The sequence below is a fragment of the Tiliqua scincoides genome, chromosome 1 (genome assembly GCF_035046505.1).
Source record: "Tiliqua scincoides isolate rTilSci1 chromosome 1, rTilSci1.hap2, whole genome shotgun sequence".
Classification (NCBI taxonomy): Eukaryota; Metazoa; Chordata; class Lepidosauria; order Squamata; family Scincidae; genus Tiliqua; species Tiliqua scincoides.
This window is the reverse complement of record NC_089821.1, coordinates 32,857,773-32,879,996: the sequence shown is the minus strand read 5'-3', so window position 1 is coordinate 32,879,996 and position 22,224 is coordinate 32,857,773. Positions and strand designations below refer to the sequence as shown.

The following is a 22,224-nucleotide window of genomic DNA, read 5'->3' as shown; positions in this document are numbered from 1 at the left end:
CCCTTCTCTTCCTTCTGATTGGGGGCCTCATCCTATCCAGTTTTTTCAGTGCCAGTGCAGATGTGCCAGTGCGGCATGCGCTGCAACTTGTGGTGGGGAGGCAGTAACGGAGACCTTCTCAAGGCATGGGAACATCTTTTCCCTTACCTTGGGGCTGCATTGCCGTAACACTGGTGCTAGAAATTTGGATAGGATTGGGCCCTGAATTTTTAAAAGTTAGAGGGAGAGGAGGAGGACAAAAGGAAGTGAGAGATCCTTAATCCTACAGTTGTTCCTGTCCCCCCATTTCCCCTCTCCCGTTTCGATTCTTTCTGTCTGTTGGGATGGATATATGGAGGGGCCTTGGGTGACAGAGTGAACATAAAAAAGCCCTATTGGATCAGGCCAGAGGCCCATCTTTGTTTCTTATATCCTGTTTCCCACAGCAGCACCTTAGCTGGGAGCTAAGCTCCTCAGCTGTCTCTGGGAAACCCACGAGCAGGAGAGTAAGGCGTACATCTTCTGCCATTGGTATTCAGAGGCATATTGTTGCTGAACTTGGAGGCAGTGCATAGCAAACATGACTATGGCCTTTGATAGACCTGTCCTCCATGAATTTGTCCAGTCCCCTTTTAAAGCTGTCCAAGCTAGTGACCATCACCACACCTTGTGGCACTGAATTCCGCTAATTATGTGCTGTGTGACAATGAACCTCCTTCTTTCATCCTAAGCTTTCCACCAGTCAGTTTCATTGGATGACCTAGTTTGAATATTGTGAGAGAGGGAAGAAAACTTTTCTCGACAAAATGCGTCATTTTATAGGTCTCAAACACACCGCCTCTTATTTTTGAGCTGAAAAACCCCAAATGTTGTGACCTCATCATAAGGAAGGTGCACCAGCCCCCTAGTTGCATTCTTTTGCACATTTTCTCCAGTATTGTTCTGGAGGTGTGACAACCAGAACTGTACACTATTAAATGTGGCCTTACCGCATGACCATTAGCATGGAATTGCCATATTTACAGCTGTTACACACTGAATTGACAGTCATTTATCTATGATAATATTTATTGATCTGAATACAATAAAATGCAAACTAAAAACATAAAATGTCTTTTTTTCCTTCTCTTTCCCCTCACCCTAATAGGTCAGTGGGTGTTTCTGTAGCCACTGCAAGGGTGGGGGGGCAGATGCAATCCACACCTAAGGAATGTTTAACATTCTTATGGGACTCTCCACCATAAACCCAAGATCAATTTCCTGGTTTGTTAAGCATCAGTGTATGTGTGAAGTTAGGATGTTTTGTCCTGATCTGCATCACTATACACAGAACCTCTTTTGCCGTTTGGTTGCCCTTTAAATTGTTTTGGAGCTCTTCACTACCTGCTTTGGTTTTCACCACCCTGAATACTTTGGTGTCATCTGGTGGCCCAACTTTTGGCAGCTGAGCGGCTGTACGACCCCGACAGCGTAGACATGGAAGTAATTTGCTGTGATATGATGACATCCCTGCCAATTGCTTCCAAGTTTGAGTTGCCAAAGGCTCAGTTGAAAGGGGAAGAAGGAGGCAGTAGGTGCAGAAGGGCTTTCTAATCTCAGTACCGCATCGTTCCATCTTCTCTTTCTCCAATGGAAAAGCTGGAACAGCATGGCAGGGAGACTGAGAAGCTGCTGAAGCGGGAGGAGATGGGGGGGCTGCAGCAGGGCTTTGGGGGGAGTGCCAAAAATGGCCTCGTGTTGGACCACGCTACTTACATGTAGGTATCAACTTCAAATGTCAAAAATAACAAAACTTTAAAAATACAATTTAAAAGTTACATTTTCAAGATTTAGCATGAGTTAACATGATTGCGCTTGCAGTAAGGTTAAATCTGAGTGAAGTTATTTATTCCTATCATGTTATTAATGATGTCTAATGTTATGTACCATGTAGCATGCAGCTTCCCTGTCTTGTAAAGAAGAGAGTTGTCAGATCATGATATTGAGTTCATTGGTGACAGCTAGCAAGCATTTAGTGTGGGGCCCATGGAAATGCTATATGCTACTTTTGCTATTCTACATAGCATATGCTACTTTTGCTACAAAGGGTGCAATCCTAACCCCTTATGCCTGTGCTTTCCAGCACTGACATAAGGGCAATGCAGCTCAGAGGTAAAGGAACAAACATTCCCTTACTTTGAGGAGGCCTCCGTGAGTGACACCCAACTGCAGGATGGAGCACATGTCCCATTGGCACCGCTATGTCAGTGCTGGAAAGCACTGACATATGGGGTTAGGATTGCGCCCTAAATTAATCAGGCACTGACTCCAGATCATTTATGAACAGTTAATATGTACCGATACCAAATCAGTACATATTGGGGAAGCCCCTCTTCTTACTTCCCTGTACTTTGAAAATTGCACATTTATTCTGCTTGTTGGTGCATCATCGGGTAAGGGGACAGCATTTAACATGCTGCATTAGGTAGTCTTGGACTTGTGATCCCCCATTATATCCCTTCTTGTTCTTTCTTAGAGTATGTAACCTAACTGTATCTCACTGGTTCTCTCTGCCAGTTTCCAGTATGCCCACGGTTCTCTGTGGTCTCCTTTGTAACCAAGCTTGTTTACTTGGAATGCTAAGTCTTACTTAGTTTTTTATTTTAGGAAGCTTTTTCTTGGGGGGGGGGGAAGGTAATGTCCTGTTCTCTTCACCACTGTTCTCAGTTTGCACATTTATGAGATGCTTAACTCTGTTTACCTTGATGCTTTGTCAATGGGATGCTTGTGACTCATTAGGAGGGCCTCATTTAAAGAAAGGGGATGTGACTCAGCATCTGGGCCCTACCATACTACACGGAGATAATTTAATAAGGTTTATCCCATGGGATACAGCCCACAGAATAAGTGATTTTTTTCCAAGTGAGTCTACAGTGGGTATTGATCAAAGGGATTAAGCAATACCCTTGCCCCTCTCAGTGAAAAAGTCTGGTTTGCTTTTAGTCTGTCTGCAGTTATCTCTTTTTCTGAACCTGCAGTTGGAGGTTTAAAGTGAATGTTTAAGCTGGACTGAAACCCAAACCTAGAATTTGATTTAAGCCATAGCCTATAGATCTGGACTAAGTTTGAACTGAAGGCTAAGAGTCCAATCCTGAGCTCTTTAGCACCAGCGGTATGAGCATTCCGTCGGTGCTGGGTGTTGTAAAGTGCCATAAAGCACATTCACAGTACCCTCCATGTGGGGACTGCTGGTTCCAGCCCTGTGCCAGATGGACACTGCCCAGAGCAAGGGAAGAGCTCTTGGCAGCAGTAAAGTTTGTTGGAGCAGGAGGAGGTGTTCTGGGGTGGGGAGGGGGCAGGGGAGGGTGGAGAGGTGGGAGGAACTGGAGTGGGAGGGGAGTGTGTGCTTGCTCCGCCAGATCCTATGCTCCATGTTGGGCTGAAAAGCCCAACATGGAGCTCCTCCAGTCTGCCCCGGCAAAATAGCTAGCAGAAACTGCACCATTTCGGAGCTTATGCCTTTACCCCGGGGAGAGTCTGGCAGCTGTCGCAGCATCCAAAGGAGACTCTGGTGGTCACTGCGATACCCAGAGGATGCAGAGGTAGCCATTTTGGTGCCACTTCTCCTCTGGACACCAGGCAGTTTAGGATTGGGCTGTAAGTCCGCATTGCAACCCTTCTCAGTTTAAGTTAGGGTTTCTGGTTGGATTTTACTACTACCTATCCAAGCCTTAGCGGATATAGTAGAGCTGAAAAACTTCTTCTGCAGAATTAACTCTTGGAACTTGGCTCCTGACAATCAGTGCCCTTTGTTGCTGTGCCCTTATGTAAACATTAGTTTGTTGTTTAAACAAATATTAGTACTTTTTCATCACACAGATACTTATCTTGCCCACTTGCTTCCATGTGCGCTAATGTCTCGTCACTGAGTCTCTCTCATGCTCCTACAGCTGAAATGGTCATGTGGAGAAGATCAAAGGAGCAGAGGGGAATGGGGAATCAAAAATTGTGTCATGTGTTTTGCATGGCTCGGGAGATAACAAGGGGAACGTGAGTCTAAATGATATTTTGACTTGGGCCAGTCCTACTTGAAAAACATCCCTATACATTTGCTTGATTGAACCTAAGCTTTTAAAGGTATTATGAACTCTTAAGAGAGAAAAAAATAAATACTCTGCCTTAATTTAATGAAACAGCACACATTCTTAAATTCTGCAATACCAAAGTTTTTACATTATTTACATGCCAGTAGGAGAAGTAATTATGCATCTTTTCTGAGCATGCAGATATAAGCAGCATTTATCTTGATATACCTGTCTCTAAGTGCAAACCTCAAGGTACATGACAGTGCAAAAATTTCTGTCAGCAAGTTTTTCTTATTTGGGAGTGAACCCCACTGAACCCAATGTGACTTACTTCTGAGTAAGCATTCCTCGGGTTGCGCTGCATGCAAGGTGTTATCCGCTTTCATGTCAAGTTCGTATTTAATGCTTTGTTTTAGAGCTGTGCCATTAAAAGAGCAGTTTGAGCTTGAATTAATATGAGCAAAAGACCACTTGCGTAACTTTTTGTTTTATTTTTATCTTCCAACAAGTGATCCAGGAAGGAAGAAAAAAATAATTACAGAGAACGTTTCCAGAAAAAATAGAATGCCTAAAAATGCCAAGAAGCAGAATGGTATATAGTGGCTAAAGCATCAGTTGGAAAAATGTGCATTCAAATCTCTGCACAATGCATATGGCTCATTCATTATTGCAAATTAGTTAGAATAGTGATTCTCACACATTTAGCACTGGGACCCAGTTTTTAGAATGAGAATCTCGTCAGGACCCACTGGAAGTGATGTCATGAGCAGAAGTGACATCATCAAGCAGGAAAACTTTTATCAATCTTAGGTTGCGATCCTACCCACACTTACCCAGGAGTAAGTCCCATTTACTATCATTGTTAAAAGAATATGCATAGTAGCTTGTTAAAAGTACAGGTCTGTAACATCTCCCCAAACAGTCACATATCATGGTAGCATCAAGTCTAAGATATTAAAAATGAAATATTGAAATAAATGGGGACCCACCTGAAATGGGCTCACAACCCACCTAGTGGGTCCTGAACCACAGTTTGAGAAACACTGAGTTAGACCATAAATATATGCTAATAAGAGTTAAATACTGAATGGGTACCTCATTTTTCTGCCATCTGGTAGTCAATATCTTCATTGTATCGATTAATAACAGTGCTATGTTCAGTATTTCCAGCAGTTGTTTCTTAATGCAGAACTCACACGTCCCAATATGCCCTATTTGAAAGTACTTATTATTCAGTTGCATTAAAACATATTACAAAATAAATACCTACACCTACATGAAGTAGTATGACTCAAGAGTGTGTTGGCATTCATAACTGCTACTGATCTTTTAGTAAACGAGAAGCTAAGCGGCTTTCTGATCTACTCTGAGACATTTTCCACTAAAGGCATGTTCCATGTCATAAAATGAAAGAGTAATGAATTGTGCATTGAAACACTGGAAGTCGATAATCTACAACTTGCAATAATCTCTTTTCAACTAGTATTGAGTATCAGTAGTTCTGTCAAATGCTGCTTAAAACACATGGAAAAACAAGATGAGAAACTTTGCAATCAGTTTTTAAACTCCACTTTCTGTATGAAACCTTATATACTGATTAGGCCTATAAAGCACCAGTTTCTAGAAAAAGGATAGGCTATCCAGCAGTCATATAAAAGGAAATTTTGGCATGTGCTTCTTTACTAATCTCTGCCTGACAATTTACACCTACCAAAATTTAAACAATTGCTAAAGTGACAGGAACCCAATCCTTCTTTGCACCCAGATACACATCTTACATACAATTCGTTTTTTGCAACTTCAGGGATTGGTAGTCTTGGTTTAGACTAGAGCAGTGTATCTCATACTGTGGGTCGGGACCCACTAGGTGGGTTGCAAGCCATTTTCAGGTGAGTCCCCATTCATTTCAATATTTTATTTTTAATATATTAGACTTGAGGCTACCATGGCATGTGACTGCATTTGAGGAAATGTTACAGATCTGTACTGTTAACAGACTACTATGTATATGCTTTTAACAATGGTAGTAAATGGGACTTACTCCTGGGTAAGTGTGGGTAGGATTGCAGCCTAGAATTGTTAAAAATTTTCCTGCTTGATGATGTCACTTCTGGTCATGACATCACTTCTGGTGGGTCCTGACAGATTCTCATTCTAAAAAGTGTGTCCTGGTGGTAAATGTGTGAGAACCACTGGACTAGAGGTTTTTTTCTGGGGCTGTAGACGTGCTCTGTCTATTTTCTCCCAAAGGTTTCCCTGCAGAAATTTTCCTTTTTGTCAGTTTCACTTTTTCTAGCTTCAAATATTGCATCCCACCCAGCCTTCCGCTCTAATCTGTTTCAACAGGTTTCTGAAAATAGGAAGTGTCAGATGAGGGAGACACCAGTCTTTCTGTATTGGCTGTTGGGTTTGTGTTATATGTTAACTCAGTGATTGCAGCATTGTAGTACCATAGTTGGGGAGCAACCACCTAGTGAGAACATTAACCAATATAAAAGAGCCTGAAAATTAATAATTTGTAAATGCTTACAAAAGGCAATATAGGCATTGCCATCAGTGGCTATACAGTAGGTACCCTTAACAGTTGCACACCTTCATTCCACATCCTGAATGAAGAGCAATTAGGAAAAGAATTGCATGTTGTCATTGACAGGCTAATGCAGTCTTATTGCTCGACAAATGTGACAGCCCAAAGTCAGAATTGGTTTCTGCGTTGATCATTGTGTGATCAAATCTCCTTCAACACATGAGCAACAACAATTGTACATGTGTTGCTCCTTGATAGCACCTTGAATGTAAGATTTGTTTGTTTGACTGGTGTGTGTAAAAAAAATTTTCACACTAGTGGAATAAAATTACATAATTTTGATTTCTATGTTATAGTCTTCAAAATACAGAAATTTTTTCTTACATTTTTCAATGAAACTTTGGGTCCCCCTTTGATCCTACCCTAAGCCCCTAAGCCCCTAACTACATGTGATGGTGGTAAAGCTGTGTCTACATTTGATGGTGGTATATGTGTGTCTATATCTGGAGGAGGAGGTCTGGTCTAGAGGGTTCAGCCTCCATTTGCCTGAAGATAACATTCGAAGGTCGCCAGTTCGAGGCCACCGGCACCGTGCGACCTTGAAGCAGCTGACACGCTGAGCCGGGCTATTCCATCTGCTCTGAGCGTGGGAGGATGGAGGCCAGAATGTGTGACCAGATCAAGAAAGAAACATCTGAATGTTGTGGTTTCTTGAAAGATAGAAACCTTCTTTCAAATTGTAAAAATCCCTAAGGGGATTTAAATTGCCTGCCTATGTAAAGCGCCTTGAATAAAGTCTAAGGAGAAATCTGAGGACCAAGAAAGGCGGTATAGAAATACCTGTATTATTATTATTGTTGTTGTTGTTGTTGTTGTTGTTGTTGTTGTTATATGTGTTGGTGGTAGACCTGTAAGACACAAGTCTTACAAACGAGTTTGCCTATAAAGTGGATGGTCCTATAAACAGCAAAAGGGATATGTGAGTGAGCTCCACCTCTCCCCAATTTACCTTCCAGTAGATCCTCTCTGTAGATACTTCTCTCCCTGTTGGGCTCATTTCCAGCACTGAAACTTCATTCTGGATGAGTGAAAAGTGGTGTTGAAGGATGGATTGTGGGGTTGCTCTTTAAATCAGACCTCCATTCACTACTTTATACATTATTACACTATTATTACACTTTGTACTTTATTACACTTAAAAAAAAAATCTGCTTCTGTCATAAGTAATTTGAGTAACTTTCTTCCCAATATTGTTTTAAAATTGCTAAGAACTTACTGTTTAAGTGAAAGCCTTAATAGGTTTAATCCTGCAGAAGATGTATAGCCATAATAGCTATTATAACTTTTTATGATGCTTCTCACTTGCATGGTGTTGTAAAAGCCTTTCTGTAGAATGTGGGTCAGACCACTACAAACAGGGCTGGGCTGCAGGAAGAACAGCCACACCCAGAACATGCAGTCAAAATGCTGCAATATCTATTTAGTCTCTCTGCGTATCCCTCTGTAGATGAAGTGTTTTGCATGACTCTCATGATAGTTTTTCATCAGTAGAAATTGGCAGAGAGTTCTAGAGACATGGAGCAGAAACTTAGACAAATCACATGATAGTTTTACAACCTAGTGCAGTGTTGGCGAACCTATGGCACACGTGCCAAATGGGGCACGCAGCGCCATCTCTGTGGGCACGCAGAGCTGAGCCAGGCAGCCTGGGGAGGGGCGCTGAAGCTGCTTGCCACTTTAAAGAAAACAGAGGCTTGTTCTGAGCCCCATGTGTTGGGAGGGCGGGCTTCTTCCCTCTGCCCCCTGAGCTCACTGCCCTCCTCTCCCTTCGCCCCCACCTGCCCCGAGTCTGTTTCCCTTTTCAATTTTGCCAGATCTGCAGGCTTAAGGACCCTGTTTTTCCCTTCCCCAACTCTCCAGCAGGCTCAGCCAATCAGCATCCGGCAGGCTCCTGGCTTTTTCTGTTGGAATGGCTCAGGGCCCCTCACTAGCTGATGACCAGCCAATCCTGAGCCACCCTCCTCCTCAGCCCTTGCAGCCCGCCTTTCTCTGAGCAGCTCCCCACACAGCGCCAGGAGAGGCTTTTCCTCCACAGCAGAGGAGACATCCTGCATGTCTACTCAGAAGTAAACCCTATTACAGTGGATGAGGCTTATTCCCAGGAAAGGGTGTCTGGGACTGCAACCTTGGAGCCTGCTCTTATGCCTGTCTACTCAGAAGTAAGCCCCATTACAGTAGATGAGGCTTACTCCCAGGAAAGGGTGCCTGGGATTGGAGTCTGCTCCTGTGCATGTCTACTCTGAAGTAAGCCCCATTAGAGTCAATGAGGCTTACTCCTAGGAAAGAGTGGCTGAGATTGCAGCCTTGGAGCCTGCTCCTCATTACAGTGGATCTACTCATTACAGTGGATGAGGCTTATTCCCAGGAAAGGGTGCCTGGGACTGCAACCTTGGAGCCTGCTCTTGTGCATGTCTACTCAGAAGTAAGCCCCATTACAGTAGATGAGGCTTACTCCCAGGAAAGGGTGCCTGGGATTAGTCTGCTCCTGTGCATGTCTACTCAGAAGTAAGCCCCATTAGAGTCAATGAGGCTTACTCCTAGGAAAGAGTGGCTGGGATTGGAGCCTTAGAGCCCGCTCCTGTGCATGTCTACTCAGAAGTAAGCCCCATTACAGTGGATGAGGCTTACTCCCAGGAAAGAGTGCCTGGGATTGGAGCCTGCACCTGTAAATGTCTACTCAGAAGTAAGCCCCATTAGAGTCAATGAGGCTTACTCCTAGGAAAGAGTGGCTGGGATTGGAGCCTTAGAGCCTGCTCTGTGCATGTCTACTCAGAAGTAAGCCCCATTAGAGTCAATGAGGCTTACTCCTAGGAAAGAGTGGCTGGGATTGCAGCCTTAGAGCCCACTTCTGTGGGTGGGGCTTTTTTAAAAAAGTATATTTTCTTGTTTGAGAAAATGAGCAGTGGCAAGGTCATTCAGTGTGGGAGTCATTCAGTGCTGAGTCATGCAGTGTGGGAAAGAATTAAATTGGATCTAGAATTAAATCACTGAGCTGCATTACTGTTGTGCTCAGCTACTTTAGAAACAATTAATATTAAAGTTTCCTTTATAAATAAACCTAGTTTTGTTTGAAGAGCAAACAAACTCTATTTCAAAAAAACAAACTCTATTTCAAACAATTTTGGTTGTTTCTGCCTTAAGTTCTGGAGCATGGCTAAGTTATCAGAGGGTAAATCAGACTTGGGAGTTGAGAATCCCTGAGAAGGGGGTGTCCCTAATCTCTCAAGGCCTCGTGGAGTGAGGCCCTGGCAGCGAAAGAACAATCAGATGAGTTGGCACTGGGCATCTGGGGTTCCTGAGTCAGGAATCTCAAGGATACCATGGAATGAATGCACTTAGAAAGCAACTGAGAGGTCCAGCAGAACCAATAGGTTGTATCCTCCTATCCAGGTCCCAGCATAGGTGATCTGCTAGTGTGGCCAAAGCTGTATGACCACCAAATTCCAGCTGGAAGCTGACTGAAAGAGATCCAGAAAATCTGTTTACTCTAGGAATCCCTGAAGCTGGGTTACTACTATCTCTGCATGAACACTTTGCCCAGAACATATGATAGTTGTTAAATATATTTGGGTCCAGGGAGAGTTTCTTCAAGACAGGTTGGATCACCACCATCTTTAGGAAGGCTAAACCCCTCAACCAGTGAAGAACTGACCATCATCCTCACTTATGTGGCTAGTCCCCCTTTGACTGTGTTCACAAGCCAGGACAGTCAAGGTCATGTGGACAAACAAACAGGCGCTTATGAAGTTTCTGTTCATGTCCTCAGGTTGAACAAGCTGAAAAGAATGTCAACATCTTCAGTATGCATTCCTACTGTTGTTTATCCAGTGCCAACACCACTATATTAGGTTTTGTGTGTAGGCAGGGTACAGGTTAAGGTGGATGTTAGAGCCATTTAACAATAAGAATAATAATCGCCTTGACTTCTATTTTGCCTTTTCATGGTTTGACTGTGATACCTTTAAACATGTCGGTAATCACCTGAAGTTGGTTATAGAGTCTGTTGAAGGTCACAATATTAAAAATACTTTTGATTCGGGGGTTAATATCGTAGGCCTGCAAATGTGAAGGTCAGAAAAACTTTTTTTCAGAATTGATGGTGGTTTTATATGAATTTGGGCCACTGCTTCTAAAAATGGCACCAGTTTTTCGCTGTCTAGTTTCGGAGATATGGCATAGCGTCGTTAGTGAATGGTTCAAGCAGCTTCCTTGTGAGGAAGCCATGGCATACACTTTCTCATAAGGAAGCTGCTTAAACCATTCATAAATGAGGCTATGCCATATCTCCAAAACTAGACGTGACAGGGCAAAACTGTTGCCATTTTTGGAATCAGCACCCCAAATATACCCAGGAATAGGTCTAACTATTGAGACAAAAAAATATGTGTTGGCTGGTGTATTCATTGCTTTTGAAAACTATAGATTGATACAATTTAGTGTGAAGAACAGAGCAAGGTTTGCTTGAAAATATACATGTAAAGTATAGGCAGTTAACACAATGAACAATAGTCAACATGTTTGACTTTCAATATCAAGAAAATGGTGTTGCAAACCGGTTCAAGTTAAGGGAAAAATGCTATTACAAACAGCTATCACCTAGGCACCTAAGAGCAATGCTATATTTAAAGGTACTCCCAAACTCAGGGTGACCACCTACAAAGGGGACAGAGTGCCTATACCTTTAACCATGGTATAGATGAGGGAATTTTGGCAGGTGCAGCTCAACATGGAAGAGTTTAAAAAGTTGAACCTGCCAAAATTCCCTCTTCTATACCATCATTAAAGGTACAGGCACTCTGTTCCCTTTTGTATCTGTTCACCCTGCTCAAACTACAAGGGGGGGGGGGAGTGTGTTCTTTTGCATATGGGTCTAATGAAGTTCCCAACACCTCCAAGGGAGTAGAGAACCTCATAAGTAGTGGCAGATCAAGGCAAGGCAGGAGGAGGGGGTGGCCCCAAGGGCACCAAAGCAATGAGGGCACTACAGGGACCCAAGGACATTCTAACATACCTGGGGGGCTCCTGAAGTCTCTTTGAGGATCCTGGACGCTTGCAGCCCCCTCTATGAGCCTCCACGCAGCTGCCCTGTGCTCTGATCGTTGCTTCGGGAGCCCCACAGGTAATAATGTCCCTGAGACTCCATAGTGGCACAATAGCTGCAGACGGCTGGGATCCATTTCTGGGCCACTCCCCTTAAGGGGCAATGGCCCATTTCCAGTTTTTTTGGTGGGTCATGACCCACCAGTTTGGGAACTGCTGGTATAATGGCTAGATTAGCATATTCAGATTAATTATTCATCCACAGCTTGGTTTTATTGGGATTTTCCAGGAACATAACCCCTGCATAAAGTAAAAACTCCCTGTACATATGCCATTGTTGTTTAAGTATTACTGAAAAGTGTGGGGCCAATAGAAATGGAGAGAAGTGGCATGTTAGACACTTACAGCAGGGATTCTTAACTGGGGTATGGGAATGAAATGATGGTGATATGGGACTTGTTCTCCAAACAATAAAAAAATATTGATGTTAGATAACTATCGCTGTTTTTAGTACAAATTGAGGTGTTCCTAGCTATCCATAAGTAAAACAAGCTACTGGCATCTTTTGAAGTCAGATTGGTACCTAATAGGGCTGGTGATGATCATTTTAACAGTCTGAAGGGGGCATGGGGACATATTGAGCAATCCACTGGATGATCTGTAATCGTAAAAGGGTTAAGAACCCCTGTCTTAGAGGATCAGTTGGAGCTGCTTAGTAAGACTGATATGGCTAATAAGCTGTCTCTTGAGGGGCAGGTTCTAAACTTTTCAGGTGTAACACATCTGTCTTTTTTTTTTACTTTAGGCAACATTGCCTATAAGCAGAAAATGAAAGTTTGTAGTGTGATCTCACACATGGTGGAAAGCAGGGGAGTCCACCTGAACTGAGTACAGTTTTTATTTTCTATGTAAACGAGGATGTACTTATCTTATTTAGCATCTCTGGATGGTCTGAGATGATCTAGTGGGTGCAGAGGGCAACTGATGTGAGTGTAAAATAAGCACAGATTTTCTTTGAGAGAAAAGAAAAATTATCTACACTCTATGTCTTGTTTGGTTCTCCAAAGAGGGATGAGGCTAATATCTGTGCCAGTTTTGAAATCAAAAAGTTCACCCAAGTTCACTTTTTCAGAAAGTGGGTATTTAGCAAGGTGGGGCTCAATATATTTTTTATATTATTATTTAATGGTATGTTGCCAAAATGTTCTTGAACTGTATGGGCAAGTTAAGAGAGACAATAATTTCCAGTATTTATGTTAAACAAAACAAGACTTGAACAAGGAATGTGCAGCATTTTTTTTAAAAACAGCACTAATACTCTATTTGGTTATTACAAGCTGCTACTCAGAATAGCAGAGTAAAGTTGGAAGGAGATGTTACATTGGCAAATGTGTGGTCCCAAATGTGAACTTCATGAGATAACAGGAATGGGCGGGGGGCAGATTGCAGAGACGAACACATAATATTCTGAACTCATTGTTCAGAATGAACAAAACATTGTTTTCACTATGTTTGTATCTCCCTTTCAGATGTGGACCTCAGCTAAAAAAATGTATAACTTTCAGGGAAGAATGAGTACTCCCAAACACGTACCAGTTCTCCCCTAACAGTGCTACCCCATAACTTCAGTAGTGTTATGAAGAAAATTTCAAGTCTTAAAATGTTCAAATTCAAAGAGTTTTAAGGTTGCAATCTTTTTTTAGGATATTTAGGCAGCAGCATTTTTTTTGGTATAATTTTAAGAAAATGTGAATTGTGTTTTGTGTGATTACACAAAGAGGGACGAGAACAAATTCATTCAACACGATACAAAAGCTGTCCATTGTTATCCACATCCAAAGATGATTATACTTTCAATCCCACAAATTAGCAAAATATAAAAGAAACTGGCATGCTGAATCATTACAGTCGTAAATCAGAATAATTTAATTTGGACAGGTTTGAGCAATAATTCTTGAGTGAGTGAATAGATTTGATAGCATATATAGAAGTTGTTATATATCCTATTTTGATATGAACAAAGATATTCCTGATGTCTCAGCACCTCCAGGCGGGATGGATATTAGTTCTTACTGTGAAACAATTGCACTGGGAATTAAGGAAACTTCTTTCTTTAGAAGATTAAGAGGAGACTCTAGATAGTCATCTATCTAGAATTGTTCAAGCCTAGAGCAACTTACATTGTGTGTGTACTTGTCTGCTGGAATAAGTGATCTTCAAGATACCTTCCCATTATCTGAACATAAGTATTATGGTCAGAATTCAAAGATCTGTACAGTACAACTTGTTTTGTGCATCCTAGCAGGAGACAGTTAGTTTTGTGTGTGTTCAAATATGGCAACCACCTTTGAAACTAGTGAATGTTTGGAAACTGAGGAGGTGTGGAAATGATCAGCAGTTCTAAGTTTCCTGATGGAAGGGCAAGATAAAGTATTAGCTAAGAGGTGTTTGGAAATTTGTCATCTATCTTCAGTCAAGCATACCACTTATGGCCTATCAAGCTAAGTGCACTCCTCATGGTATGGTAGCCTAATAGTGTAACAGTTGCACACACTCCAGTTCTTGCAGTCTGAATCAGACAAGAAAAATAGGGGGTTTATCAAGCCCCTGGTGGGTAGCTATTTACAGTTGTTGGACAATGTTTGTGGGAGATAAATTGCTGTGGGAATGTGCTTGCTGTTGATAAAAAAATGTTCTTGTTGGCATCCTTCAGTCTCGGAAGACTATGGTATTGCACTCTGAATAGTGTTCTGGAACAGAGTGTCCTCTCCAGTGCGCGAAGCCTGGATAAGGTAGATATGGAGGATAGACTGTTACCCATGCAGCAAATCCCCCCTCTCCACGTCGCTGAAATGGTCCAATGGAAAGGCAGAAGCCAATACGGTTGGTTCCAGCGACGTCGCAGGAGTTGCCAGAACGTGACTGTGTTCAGCCATGAACTGCCTCAGGGACTCCGGCTCTGGATTTTGCCTCGAGGTTGACTCCTGAAGCCTTTTCCATAACTGGATGTAGCCACAAGGCAGTGGAGATTTGGGATCAGAGTTTTCCTTCTCTCAGATGAGCTGCCTTCCCAGGCTAACAAGTCCCATCTACCCGGTGGCTGTTCAGTCGCCTCTTACGACAAGTATAGCCAAACTGAGGGCCTATTCTTATCCCCAGCCCTCAGGGGAAATAAAAAAAATGTATATAATGTAAATAAAAAAATGTATGCATTTTGATAATCTCAGTATCTGAAGTATGAAAGGTACTTTCTGTAATTCAAACAGGAAGGTAGGTTAGAGGTGTTAAACATTTCTTATGTTCAGATTCCTACAGGTTGAGCCTCATTATTCGCATGGGTTCCATTCCAAGCACTCAAGTGGATGGCAAAAAGCACACTATAGCAAATCAATTTAAAAAACAAAGTTTCTTTGCTCCGTGATTTAAAAACAGCCTTGCTGACCTTTGTGATGTAAGATAAGAGTCATTAAGAAGACAGTCCATCAATCAGTCCTCCTCCAAGAGTTTAGTAAGGAGCTTCACTCAGCCATCCCTTCATCAATGCAAAGTGATCACCTTTCTTTCATGTGCTCAGGGGGAAGGGAGGGGTCACCTGGAGAGAGAAGGATTGATGGATTGTCAGCCAGCTGCCCCCCCCCCATTAAGGCTATTGTTAATGCACTGTTCAGTTTTTTAAACTGATTTTAAACAGGCTATTGTTAATGCACTGTTCAGTTTTTTAAACTGATTTTAAACAGGCTATTGTTAATGCACTGTTCAGTTGTTTAAACTGATTTTAAACAGGCTATTGTTAATGCACTGTTCAGTTTTTTAAACTGATTTTAAAGGGATGCGTTTTTCCCCTTCTCCAGGGATCAGCACATTCTTTCTCATTTGCAGGGGCTGTTTGTTTTGAGTCAAATCCATGTATAAAAAATCCATGTATAAATAGGCTGGACCTGTAGTTATATAATTTTGTATAGATTTCCAGAATTATATTTATTGTATATCACATTCTTAGTGCTATCACCAGCTCTAAGGAATAGAGCTGGCAATAGAGCGTGTGATTTGCTCCCCTATCCCAGTGAATAGTAAGTAAGTGGTGTGCAGATCTGATAGCTCTATTGAAATGAATGGAAGGTGAGGAAGCCATTAGTTATTTGATTTTTCTCTGTAAACCTCTTTGTAAACTTTTAGTTGAAAAGAGGTATATAAATACTGTTAATAATAATAATAATAATAAGAAGAAGAAGAAGAAGAAGAAGCCTGCAGCAGCATTGGGTGTATTTTACAGGACACACAAAGTACTTATTATGTACCACAGTGTTTTCTCAATGGTAGGTTCTATAGAGCCTCCAATGAAAACAGGGGTGTGGAAAGATCCAATAACTAACTGCCTCAAGTCCTAAGACTATTAGAAAATCAGATAGCTGTTATCTGCCCTGCAAACAGCTGAGCTCCTGCAGTTCGTAAGCTTGTGTAAATATAGGACGAGAAATGTTCTAGCATCATTTACATAAGAACATAAGAACATAAGAACAGCCCCACTGGATCAGGCCATAGGCCCATCTAGTCCAGCTTCCTGTATCTCACAGCGGCCCACCAAATGCCCCAGGGATTTTTTTTGGTGTGCTTTTTCTCCCAAGTCCATCAATGGGGCAGTGGGGGCAGGTGAAGGCTGGGTCACATAACTAAGGACCCAATCCTGTGGTCTGCACCGTGCCTCCGTGGCGCGGACCACAGTCGCAGACGTGCCATAAGGCACGTTTGTGGGGTTTACCACCAGGCTCCCGCCAGAGGTGGCTCAGCTCTGGCCGGCGCTGAGCCACTGCCCTGCGGGCACCCGCTTTCCACAGCTCGGCGGTACCTGTGAATGCTGGGCTGTTGAACAGCAAACAGTGCGGGGACGGGGGTGTTCTGGGGAGGGGGGAGGCCAGCGTGACACAGGGAGGAGGTGGGGAGGCCAGCATGATGCGGGGAGGGTGTGTGTGCCAGAGGCATGCCTGGAGGTGGGTGGGAGGAGAATCTGTGGAGCTCCGCTCTGCAGGATCCTAGGCGCTCGTGGAAGCTGCGCGCTTTACACAAGCACCTTTATTTTAGAAGTGCCCAAAGGGTGCCACTAAAGAGAGTAGCCCCAGTGCGGGGCTGCCTCCCTTACCCGGGGGTCCCGAGGTGACTCCCGTGGTAGCGCGGGAGGCCCTGGATTCGGTGGCAGCCCTTGTGGTGCTGCCGAGCGGGGGCACCCCGGGCAGCTCAGGATTGGGCTGCCCGTTAGGATTGGGCTGTAAGCCCCTCAAGCCTTAAGGCTATTTATTATGAGAAATGGATCAATTTTTTTTTTTTGCAAATAAATATTACTTGTAAATAAATGAAAATATTTTTTTCTAGATCACCCCTTTTTTAAAAAAGACTTGTAAAGTTAGGTGGGTCCTGATAGAGTGTCATTTTAAAAAGTTTGAGAAGTACTGATGTATTAGTTTTACAATAAAAATAAGCCATTACTCAAGTTTACTTTTGCCAAAAAGTAGTTGCAATTATACCTCCAGGCATACTTTTTCTTGATCATAGCTGACATCAGCTACTTTGATTTCTGTCAGTGTTTAAACAAAGGCATGAGGGAAGTAGGTGGGGCCCTGCAGCAGGAACTAGCTTTTTGATGTTTACATTAAAATGAAGAAAAAGGATTAATGTTCTGTGTAACTTAATGTAATATTATGTATTTTCAGTTTACCCATTTTTATGCCAGCTGTGCCTATTTTTCAGAATGCAGATCTCACCTTTGTTCTCCATGCCATCATCATGCTTCTATTATGGTAATGTGCTCTACATGGGGCTGCAATTGAAAATGATCTGGAAGCTTCAACTGGTGCAGCATGTGACAGCACACACCCTGGTCTGGGGCCTGTTGGTCTGATGGTATTGCTGCTGTGCTTTACTGACTATGCTGGTTACCAATACGCTTCTGGGCCAATTCAATATGCCAGTTTTTACTTTTAAAGCTCTACATGGTTTAGGACCTGGACACTTGTAGAACTGCCTTCTCTCATAAGTATTTGCTTATACGCTTCGTTATTCAGGCTTCATGTCCTTTCAGTGACTTACAACTGGTGAGAACATGGGTAGGGCCTTTTTGATGTTGGCAACTAAATTATGGAATTCCTTTCCCCAGGGAATACAGATGGCTTCCTCTCTTACAGCTTTTAAACAGAAGGTAAAGACCTTTTAATTTTGATTAACCTCCTGCTTATGAGGTAGTCCCCCCTTTAAAAAAAATCTGATATTCCTGTTTTACATTGTACAAAGATTGTTCTGTTATTTGTTTTGTATACACTGGTACTTATTATGTACCACACATTGTGGTGCCCCACACACTGTGGGTGCCCAAGGCAGCTAACGAAATATAAAAATATACAATTACAACATATAAAAACATTAAAACGGTAAACAATAAAACCATCACAAGCAGCAATATAGCAAACAATGGTATGCAACAATGCAGCAGTAAAATAGAACACGGCAATAAGCAGTAAAGTAATAAAAGATAATGAAAGTTGTGTTGTCTGGTTTTTAATGCACACCCTAGTAGTACCTGTGGGAGTTAGAAAGGTGGGATAGAATGTTTTTAAAATGAGAAAAAGTTTCTAGAAATTCTTATTGTACCGAATGTATACTCACATACTATTTATAATATTTTTTCCTACAAAACTTTTAAAACTGTTTGCAATATAAATTTTTTTTTAAATCATACTTTTTCTTTACATTCATAAATTTAAGAAATTGCTATTTGACTAACACAGAGCTCCTAAATGGCTCCTTAATCTCCACAGTCTCTCTCTCCATGTTGATGTATGTATGTGAATTTTGTTTATGTGGGACAAGATGTTCCTGACATGATAAAACATCTGGAAAGAATGTTTAGCTAAACATATATTTGTATTAGTGATTTTAGTTTGTGGTGTCACATGACACATGATGCACAAACGGGGTTATAATTTCAGTTTTGGTGGTGGGGAGAGGGTCACCTAAGGACTGTGAAGTTAAAGAAGTATTTTTAAAACAAGAAAAGCTTTCGTGATACAGAAGCAGTTCACAAGTCTTTATCTTTGTTAAACAGTTGTAAATGAAACTAGAACTAAAAGTATGCAGAACATTTTATCAGTGGTTCCCAAACCTCTCAGCATTTGGACCCACCTGAAAAACCAGTTTCACTTTACCAGCTGCTCAAGCCTCTGTGGCTTTGTTAGGAAACCTTTATTAGGAAAAAAGTCACAATTGCCAAATTATTTCTTCTGAAAAACGATTTAAGACACAATTCATTCTAAACTGAATTTTCTTGACTATGATGTAGTTATGTACACATAGTGATGGTTCATTCCAAAAAATGTAGTGTAAGATGCAGCCTGCAGAAAATAATACCTTGAAGGAAACATCCAAAATATCATGATACCTTTCCTCATGAGATCATAACGCATTATGATTCTTTGGTTTAATTAATGGTATATTATTACTATGGTAGCCTATGGTATCTGTCTGTAAACGTGCGCCAGCATAAAGCAGCTCTAAATTTTTATCTTGTGAGCTTATATGTGTTATGCATTTAGCCTGTTGAGACCAGAGTATTAGTGCTGAACTAATTAGCCGACTTCATACTTTTTCTGTTCAAGGAAGTGAAGCCTTTGCTGTTATTGTTCTTAACATAATCATGAAAGATAGTAATTAAAATATTATTTGCATAAAGTAGGGCAATCTTGTAACAGAGTCGTTTACTGCTGTGTACCTGCGATGCACAGAATGTAGCATGAGTTACAAGAATGCTGTGACTTGTAACATTTTGTACAAGAATGCTACAAAGTAGCATTTTTCTCTTACAAGTATGCAGACTGAACATTCAATAGGTAGGATGAAGCTTCTTTATATTAAAAGTCTTATTATTCTGCTTGAGGAGAATCTGGGCCCATCTTTGCTTCTCAATTTTGCAGACGCAATAAATTAACTCCCTGCACATGATTCTTAGGCTCAAAGTACAAATGGTGTGGAGTTCTGTGTCCTTTTCTCTACTGAGTTTTAAAACAAGCTTTGAGAGGCTGTATTGAGCAGAAGGGCAGGCAGGCAAAGGTCACTTTTTCACTCACAGATGAAAATACTATACAGTATATGGAGAACACATAACCATTTTTCCCCTACAGGTGAAAATGGAGTTTGGGGAGGTGATTTTAGGCCGGGAAAACAACCAGAGGGGAAAAAAGGATTAAAACCCTGTCTCTGTCACAGCCTTCCACCCTTCTGATTCAACAACAACAACAACAGTATTTATATACTGCTTTTCAACAAAAAGTTCACAAAGCAGTTTACAGAGAAAATCAAATATCTAATGGCTCCCTGTCCCAAAAGGGCTCACAATTTAAAAAGATTAAACACCAGCAGACAGCCACTAGAAAATACACTGCTGGGGTGAGGTGGGCCAGTTACTCTCCCCCTGCTAAATAAAAGAGGAGCACCCACTTGAAAAAGTGCCTCTTAACCAGTTAGCAGGGGCTAAACGACCTGCTGAGATTCACAACCTGCTAAGGCTGCTTTATGTGTACATATGTGTGTGTGTTTATATTTAAAGGCATAGGACAGAACTGCAGAAGTCTGTACAACATGTTGTTTGATCCTTAATCTCTGTGATTTCTCCCAGCTGCTACTAAATATTCTTTCTCATACCTTGCTGGTGGGTTCTTGCCCTCCAAACAAAGTATAGTGATGGTTGCTCATGGTCCAGACTGCTTCACAAAGCAGCTTTATCTGATTCCTGCTGAGAAACCTACTAAATTCCAATCAAAACACGGTAACAATTGTGCCAATAGTTTTACATGTAAGGGTTATTCTTTTGTTTTCAAAAGTTGAGAGGTTCTACAATTTAATAGCACATGACTTGCAGTATTGCAAGACCCTGGTTAACTTTATTATAGAAATTGAGGATGTTGGGTTATGCAACAAAATAGACTTTTGCCTCTTATATCACAGTCTGGAGAATAAGTCCCCCCCCTCCGCACATACAGAAATTAGTCATCCTTGATCTGTAACATCAGGAGCTTTGCAGGAACCCATTTGCCTGGTCAGAAGCAATGTTAAGGAGTCCTGTGGTGATAAATTGGGGGATTAGGCATTATAGCTCAGGTAGTGTTTTACAAGTAGCAAATAGATCAACTGTATTGTACCTCTTTGAAAAATTCTATGGTGATAGTGATCTTTTTTTCTCAGCTGCAAAATGCTGCAGAGCTGCTCTGAGTAGTGCAGTACCTGGTATGCACTGGTTCTGTGCAGAAATTAGCTCAGTTCTGACAACCCGATGAGTATGACAGGCAAATGATGGTTTAGAACTGTTTGTTTGCTTTTGTTTTGTATCTGCTTAGTAGTCAAGGTCATGCTCATCTTCTCCTCTGTGGTGCAACAGCCTGTGGAGGTGGGGCACGGGTCATAATGATGGTTCGTCCTTTCCAGCATAATGTCAAACCATAGTTGAGCTTACTTAACCTTATTTGAATTGAATTGCTCCAAGGAGCATTACTGATATAAGAGTTTGGTCTCCCCAGGCCTAGGAGTGCTCCTGGACTTATTGTTGCCTCCTAAAACCTCAGCTTGTAGTAGCAACTAGGAATACTTTTAATCTACGCTCTGTTGAACAGTTTATGACCATCTGATTTTTGCATCTGGAGTGGGCTATCTAACCAAAAACCCTCATCTTGAAAGGGGCTGGATTTTGAAATCTTCACACCAGTGTTCCAGCATCACCAGTCACCATGAGTTTCACATTTCTTATGCAGAACAACTTTTGAGTAGGAAATGGCATTAAGAGTCCCGCATAGACATAATAAATTTGCATGTCTGTATTTTAGCATGGCTCATGGGCATTCAGAGAATGATGACAGTTCTTGTCAGCAAAAACTCTAAATGCGTGTTCTATAAAGCTAATTGTCATGTTTTGAAGAGTTCATCCAAGGCTTTCTAAATCCAGACAAGAGTTTTGTTGTTCCGTTCATACAGAAAATCATGCCCTCTATTTGCATGCCTGTGCAGGCGAGTAATAAATCCAGTCGAACTGGGATTCTAGTTTTAAAAATACAGGATGCTTTTAATGTGTCTTATAAGTGGAGCTCATCCTGTCCGATCAAATTCATCTTAAAGCTAGGGTTACCAGATGCAAAGGGGACACAGTGCCTTTACCTTTAACCATTGTATAGAAGAGGGCAGTTTGGCAGGTGCAGCTTTTTAACCCTTCCATATTGAGCAACACCTGCCAAAATTCCCTTTTCTTTACAATGACTAAAGGCAGTGGTTCCCAAACTGTGAGCTGTGGCTCCCTGGGGAGTTGCAGAAATCAGCCAGGGCAGCAACAGAGTCCTCACAAAAAACTTGCTGCCCTATATGATATATAGGATTGTAGCCCTAATGGGGAGCCTTGACCAGTAGCCCAGTAGATCAAGGGAACTGCCAGTCAAAAAAGTTTGGGAACAATTGGCTAAAGGTTCAAAAGGCCAGCAATTTTGAACCAGTGCACCATGGGACACACGTGAGCTGTGTGCAGGTGTG

The 22,224-nt window shown here is 41.8% G+C and overlaps 1 protein-coding gene across 1 annotated transcript in view; it reads left to right on the top strand.

Moving 5' to 3' along the window:
• The window catches only part of CAT (catalase), a 73,884-nt gene that overhangs the window by 15,891 nt on the left and 35,769 nt on the right, over window positions 1-22,224 (top strand). The window lies entirely within an intron of this gene.